At 39.7% G+C, this 8,178-nt stretch overlaps 1 pseudogene; it reads right to left on the reverse strand.

The window, feature by feature from the left end:
* Nucleotides 1-5,486: 5,486 nt before the first annotated feature.
* Nucleotides 5,487-5,605, reverse strand: LOC111745662 (annotated as a pseudogene).
* Between the last annotated feature and the right edge of the window lie 2,573 nt (nucleotides 5,606-8,178).

Genomic DNA, 8,178 nt, shown 5'->3' on the forward strand with positions numbered 1-8,178 from the left:
TATATGATGCATATCTATGTATATAGTTTTATAATCTATGTCCACATTCCTAGTTTTGCCTGATTTGGCTTACATTTATTATCTCACAGTTTCAGGGTGCAGCTTAGCTCGGTACCTCTGGCTTGAGGTTTCTTGCAAGACTGCAGTTAAGCTGGCAGTCAGGGCTGCAGTCTTATGTGAAGATTCAACTGAGGTGAGATCTACTCCCAAGATCATATATGTGGTTACTGGACCCTTGCCAATGGGCCTCTCCACAGGGCTAGCTCAGGACATGACATCTGTCTTCTCCCTGGGTAATTAGTACAAGAAAGAGCACCCAAGATGGAAGCCTCAGGCTACTTATAAACTAATCTCAGAAATGACATACCATCACTTCCATCATATTTTGTTTGTAAGAAATGAGTCAATAAGTCCAACCCACACTCAAGGGGAGAGGATTACACAAAGGCACCACAATTCTGGGGGGCCCCAAGACCACCCTCAGGTTTGATAATTTGCTGGAAGAACTCACAGAACTCATTGAAAGCTGTTATGGTTACAGTTTATCTGTGAAAGGATACAGATTAAAATCAACCAGAAGAGGCACATAAAGCAGAGTCCAGGAGAGTTTAAGTGCAGAGCATCTAGTCATCCTCCACATGAGAGTTGTGCAGATGGCACTTACTTCTCATGACAGTGATGTATGCCAATCACCCATGCCTTGGTGTCCAGAATTTTTACTGGGGCTCAAACATGTAAACATGATTGACTGCCTGTATGGTCGACCTTTGTCTCCAGTCCCCTGGAGGTTGAACTGATATTGCATGGTCCAACCCCCACCCTCACCATAAATCACAGGGTTAGCGTAGAGTATCTGGCATGGCTCTAGGCCCACAGGTAAACAAGACACTCTTATCAGGCAGAACATTCCAAGGGCTTAGAGATGACCTCCCAGAAGCTGAGGGCAAAGGCCAGACCTCTCTTTGGGAAAGGTTAATTCTTCAGTGCACAGGCAGGACTACCAGGAGGTGAGGAACCCCGGGAGCCATCTTAAAGCCTGCCTACCACACCCACGGCTTAGAAATCTCCCCCGACCTGAGTTCCTGACCAGCTCTTAAGTGCCTCATTCTTAAATGTAATTGGACCACCACCCATTTAAGGAAAGTCTCCAATATAAGAGAGAGGCCAAAACAAACCATAAGGAAAGAAAGAACTTAGGGGAAACAAACAATTTCGATAATAAAACTAAACTAAAAAAACCCCAGCAAACCCACAAAACAAAACAAACCCTACAATATTACCAGAGAGATAAGATATTGTACCCATGAGACAAAACAAGATAATGCAGAAAAGATAAAGAAGAGCACTTGAGGGTTAAAACGGGGTAGATGAGCTAAAAATTTTAAATGTAATTAAATTGCGCGAGATTGGGAAGGGGAGATCTGAGTCTTTTTGTGGGTGTGTTGAGGGGGTGGGATATAAGTTAGCTCAGTCCTCGACATCCAAAGCAGTAGTAAATCAGGGGTGGATTCGGGTTTCATAAGGCCAGAAAATTATACAATTCAAAGTGTGCCTTTTAAGAAAAGTAATACAAAATTACATGTTCGAAGTTAAGAATGAGGCCTTGGAAAGGACCTGTGAAAGTGAGGGACTTCGAAACTTATGCTTTATTAGCTTCACAGTAAATCTCCCTCTACAGTCAATGGAAGACATCTATAATTGGAAAATAAAGGAATAAGAGTTTTAAAACTTTATTTTGAAATACAAGCTAAGTACCAAAAAGAAAAACCTGAAAAAGTTGAATGTTTGGGGTTGTGGAAATCGGAGTAGGGGGTGATGGGAAAAATAATTACTATTTCTCATAATAAAACCGTCAATATGATGTGACTTTTTGCCCCATACAAGGCCCTTCTCATGTTTAATTCATTTATTCATTCATTTGCTTTTTACGCTATACCCCAGACCCAACTCCCCATTTTTTTCCTTAGCATCATTCAAATGAGTTTAATGGCATCTTTTGACCAATGTAGTAAAATAGGTAGTCTACTGGCTCCTCCCCTTGATATTAACCTTGGAGAAACTATAGGTTTCCAGGAATTGGATTGGCCAACGCCTTGATCTTGATTTCCTATCCTCCAGAACTGTGAAAATAAATTCCTGTTGTTTAAGCCACCCAGCTTATGGTATTTTGTTACAGCAGCCTGAGCTGACTAATACAACTTAGTAAAGGTGGTGACTAGATGGCTCTACTGGACAATTATTTCTCTTTGTAATCATTAAGTAATCTCAGGAGTGATATTTTGAAACCATGTGAATATCTTGTTCCCCATTAGCCTTTCACTCAGTGATCTTTGCATGAATGAATGGTTCTTGCCTGAATCAAATTTTCCATGGGGTTTGCAAAATGGTGATTTTCCCAATTTTATGACTTTTTATATGTGTTAGCTGGCATTCTTCTATAAGAAGAGCTTACCCTTTCCCCCTTTCTCTATTCTCTTTAAGTCTTTACTTTTGGTTTCCCCCAAAGCGGACCCTGACATAGGAACCTGGGAGTGAGTAGTTTATTTGGTAGATGACACCAGAAACAAAGGAGGAAGTGGGGAAAGTGAGCAGGGCAGAGAGAAAAGCCAATAAAGGGTATATTAATGAACAGTTCTGTTGTGGATAATTAGGGCTCGGTCCCGCTGGGGCCCACTGAGAAACCACGTGGAATGCCTCCGAATTGTCCCACTGGTTCCATCACCCATTAGGAGCTGTCCCCCAGGAGATATGAACCACTCCCACCTTCCTAAACCCTCTACACTTTCAGATTGCATCCCTCAGCAGCCATATACTTTAAGTGGTTCCTGAGAAAGACCTCGGGCAGAGAAGGCGAGCACAGGCAGTGAGGTGGGACTCTGTCAGGGTGCTGGTAAGTGGGTAGCTGCAACAGAATTCAAGGGGATGTAGAACAGGGCATTGACAACATTTCTCTCTCCCTCCTCCCCCAATATCATTGTGAACTATAGAGTAATTAAAAAAAAAAAAAAACCCAGCATGCTGTAATTCTTTACCATCATTATGCTCTTCGATGCTCATATTGTCTCAAATTTGAACAGTGGGATACCCTTCATACTGAGTCCTTTGTCTGTTTGATAGGTTCCCAATAGTCTTTGAACACTTTCTTGCTTGCTGGCACAACCAAACATTGCAGGCTTACCTTGTACTCTCTCTGCCCCAGACCTGGACTCAGCCATTTCTCTAAGGAGTTATGGTTCTTTATAGTGGGGAATAATATTTAGAAAGCGTCTGGGTTGTCATTGCTTCTAGGAATTTTTAATGGACAAAGCTAGGAAATACACTTAAAAGTAAAACAAAAAACTAGACAAAAAAGACTATATTATGAAATAGATATGTTAAAATTGTTGTACTGTATGTCTCTACATTGTATGCAAATCAATCTCTAGTTAGGAGCTATCTGATTTGTGCTTCAATTTAGTTCAGTTTACAGCTACTAATCTCTGAAGTCAATTAGACTTGTTTTCTCTCTCAAGTATGACAAAATCTTATGGTATATAAATAGGGTGACTATATGCCCTGGTTTCCCCACGATAGTCAAAGTGTAATTATTACTAGCATCCCCCTTCATCCTCAAGTGCTTTGGTTTTGATGACAAATCATACAGTTTTCTTTATATCTAAAGAACAAGGGCGGGTGAATTGGACCTGTTAGTAGTGGCATGGAAGGGGTCAGTAAGGAGTCTACCTTCTGGAAAGGAGTAAATCGCACTTACGTGTCATTCGAAGCTAGTGGGGTTTCTCTTGTGCTAATACAGAAGACCGGGGGCATCCCCCAGCTCCCATGTTCCTTATAGCCACAGAAAAAGTCAAAGTTTCTGTAGACTGGGAAATGCCAATTCCTCCCTTTTCTTTCCTTCTCATTTGTCCTTGTTAAGAACAGCTGACAGAATTTCCTGCAATTTAAGCATAGCTGAGGGTGGGATCTGGTGGTGGAGGGCAGCGAATGAGCTTTCAATAATATAGACATTCGAACAGAAGGAAAATCTTAGGACTTTCATAAATTTAGAAGGCTCACACCGGTCTCTTATATTAAACTCTACTCCAAGTCACAATTAATCGTACTCACAAATCATATATTATTTAACTACTTTACAACAAATGTTTTCATATCCTTAGGTGCTTGCCTAATTATTTTATTATAAATCCCTCTTCTATTTATTTTCTTAAACACATATTAATTTACATATATAATGATAATTTGTGGTACCTCTTAATGTATAGCATATGGAAGTACATTTTTTTATCACATCTTTTTTACAACATTTAATGATATTTTCTTGGACCATGATGTAATCTGTGACAAATGACATTACATTTTATTCCTATAGTTTTTTTTGATTATCAGTGCACCTTAAACATTTTTCATACATTTAATGACCATTCATTTTTATTCTTCTATAATTGGTTAGTCATGCCTTTTGTCTATTTTGTATTGAATGTTTTTTTCTTGATTTTTAAGAGTTCTTTCCATACTAATATAACTAGTATGTTCTGTTCCACAAACTCAGGGTACAAATGTGGTCAGTTACATCGGTTAATTTTCGCTACTGTAGTTGAGGCCTCCCACATGCCACATTAGAAATCCAGTTTTTCCCATTGTGGTTCCCTTTCTTTCCGCTGATTGTCCAAGAATCCTGAGGGGGGCTTACTCAGCCTGCAGCACAAATCAGAGTCCTCTTCTAAATGTCAAATACAGAGAGAACTAAAACTGGTGTCTATTCAATTCAGTTCTCCTTTGCCACTGGGCCTTTGCACATCCACGTAAAGTCTTCTTAACTTCAGATCATGGTGAGCAGAAACTAGGGACTTGGTCTCCCTTTTCCTATAACATACTGTTGAGGTCTCCAACCGTTTTGGCATCAGACATGGGTGCTCCTATGAGAATCTAATGCCTGATGACCTGAGGTGGAGCTGAGGCTGTGATGCTAACGCTGGGGAGCAGCTGCAAATACAGATGAAGCTTCGCTTGCCTCCTCCTGTGCGGCCTGGTTCCTAACAGGCCACTGACAGGTACAGGTCCATGGCTCCCAGGGGTTAGGGACCCCTGATGTACTAGGTTCCTAAGGCAAATTGATCCACCTCCTCCCCAGTGACTAACTAGGCAACACTGATGTGAGCCAGTTTCTGTTAATTAGAAAAGAAACACACACACACACACACACACACGCGCGCGCGCACACACACACACACACACGCACACATGCACACCAAAAAGTTTGGTTAGAACCTTCTTGCAGGGCAGTAGGTGCCTTCACCAATTATATTTGCATGACTCAACTGACTTGTCACAGAACAAAGAATAACAACATCAGACGAAAATGTTTAAAATAAAATACTATTAAGGAATAGTCTTACCCCTTTACAATATATGTTGTATATACGTTTCTCCATTTGTGGATTGCTTTTTAGCCTTGCTTATTTTTTTTTTATCAAACTCTTTTTTTTTAATGCCTACAGCACCTGTTCTTCCTAGGTGGTCTCCCATCCAAGTACTAACCAGGCCTGACCCTGCTTAGCTTCCGAGATCAGTCAAGATCTGGCACGTTCAGGGTGGCATGGCCGTAGACTACTTATTTATTTTTTTTTAATTAAAAAAAAAAATTAGGGGGTAGGGCTATATCTGTTTTAAATTTTTTATTAAGTCAAATATACAGCCACAACTTTAATTCTTTATCAAGTGTCAAAAGTCGTTTCTCATCCCAAATTTATGAAAGATATTTACCCATACTTTCTGTTGGTACTTTACTGTTTTCATTTTCTCACATTTAAAATTTTAATTATTCCAGAGTTTATTTGGTGGAATGAGGTAACAATCTAATTTTCTTTCTGCTGCATATGACTCGCCAGTTGCACAAACATAACTTACTAAGAATCTTAACTCTTCTGCATGATTTGAACTGTCTTTATCACAGGCAGTTCCCACAGCAATTGTTTCAAAACTTTACAACTCTTTTAGCCCCATTAGCCATTTTTCCATCACTCTCAATAGACAACTTTACAAATAATAAAGTCTCTTTCAACTTTTGCCACGACTCCATTCTTCCTGTGCACCTAGACTGGACTTGGCAAGCATTTTCTGCAAAGGGATAAAGAACAAATATTTATTTTAGACTTCGAAGAGGCAAAATTGAGGATATTATATAAGTATATAAAAGGTCTACCAATAAAAAGAATGAAAAAAAATTTATTTTTTAGGAATAACATTTTTTTAATTGGGGCTCAAATCTGTTGCAAATACTCATCCATTAAAACCATACTCCTTCCTGGGGCCATGCAAAAACAGGTCAGATTTGGCTCTTGACCTTTAACATCTTCCCTCAGGCCATTAAATAGAGAAGAACTGCCTGGAGCAGCCCTTCCTCCCCTCCAACGCCAGTTCCTTATCTCAGTTTTTCCCTGCTCTTCAGTGACATTAGCCATAAATCTATTTAGTAGTTCTATTCCAATCCCAAACCAGCTTTCTGGACCATTCCTTTCAGTGATTAATTTGTGTATTTATATAATAAAAAGATAGGCTTTATAAGGCCAAGTAAAATATGAAAGTAATTTAAATAGGAAGACAGTAGACAGTAGTTCCTGTTTGAGTATAGTGTATTTACAATTAAAGGAAGTTATAAAGCATGCCATCTAGTAAATGCACACATTTCTGTGACAAATATAATACAAAATAAAAAAAACAATTAAAATCACTTGTTAGTTTCAGAATTCAAAGACGATTTATCTGTTCATCACTTGCTTTCCTATTTTTATTCTCTTTTCCTTATTATTAATTTATATCTACCTTTCCTGAGGATGCATTGTCTGGAGGATGATGACTCATAACACAAGAATGTGCTAGGTAGTTAGAAAAAGCAAACCTTTAACAATAAAACCCCATATATCGAAAGTACGTACTAGTGATGTAGTGTTTATTGTGTTAACTTTGCATTGACGTGTGGGAAGGTGCTCCACATCATAAGCCAGGAGAACTGAGCTCAAAGCCTCATGCTAAAACTAACTGGGATTCATTGTTCTCGACTGTTTAACAGATGACAGCTAATTTTCATTTTTTAGTTTGTGTTTAAAAATTTTTTAGAAATAATCTCAGGCATACTGAAGAGTCATAAGTACAGCATAAAACTTTTTTTTTCCTCAGCTCGTTTGAGAGCAAACAGTGGATATGATGCCCCATCATTCCCAAATATTTTCATGCACTTCCTACAGTGATATTCTCCTAAATAACCACAGTGCAGCCATCGAAATCAGGAAATTGACATCTACACATTACTATTATCTCAGATCCCATTCAAGTTTTACCAGTTGTTCCAGATACGTCCTTTGTATCAAAACAGTCATACCATTTTAATCATTTTTAAGTGTACAATTCAGTGGCATTAATACATGCACATGGTTGTGCAACCATCACCACCATCCATCTCCAGAACTTCATCTTTCCAGAATGAAACTCCATACCCATTAAACAATGACTCTCCATTTTCTCCTTCCTCCAGCCCCTGGCAACCACCAATCTACTTTCTATATCCATGAATTTGACTACTTTAGATACCTCATATGAGTAGAATCATACAAGAATTGGCCTTTTGTTCTGGCTTATTTCATTTAGTATAATGTCTTGAAGTTTCATCCACGTTATTGCATATGTCAGAATTTCCTTTCATCTTCAGGCTGAATAATGTACCACATTTTGTTTATCCATTCATCAATCGATAGACGCTTTAGGGCTCCCATGTCACCCACCCAATTCTGTTCTCCCACTGGCTGTCTTCCTTAACCTGTCAGACTCTAAAACGTTGCACTGGGCCTTCCTCATACACAGATGCCTCTCTCATCCACCTTTCATCTTGCTTCTTGGGTTCTGATTCCAGAGCCAGGCCACCCCAGTGCCTGGCCTCCCTCCTCACTCACTCATGTCCCATGCCGAGTATGCCACCCCGCCCCCCCATGTGGATGTCCTCCTCTTCCTGCCTGTGTTGGGTGATAATCACCTGAGTGGACACCCTCTTCACCCTGCTTGTCTCCTAAACTCCTTGATGGCTCACCTCCTACGCAGAAGCCTTTTTACTCACCCTGCACACATTTGGCACCCTGCACAAAGATGACCCTTGTCTTCCTGCAGACAGCCTGCTCAGTCTCTGACTCT

Source organism: Pteropus vampyrus, unplaced genomic scaffold, assembly GCF_000151845.1.
Source record: "Pteropus vampyrus isolate Shadow unplaced genomic scaffold, Pvam_2.0 Scaffold6, whole genome shotgun sequence".
NCBI lineage: Eukaryota > Metazoa > Chordata > Mammalia > Chiroptera > Pteropodidae > Pteropus > Pteropus vampyrus.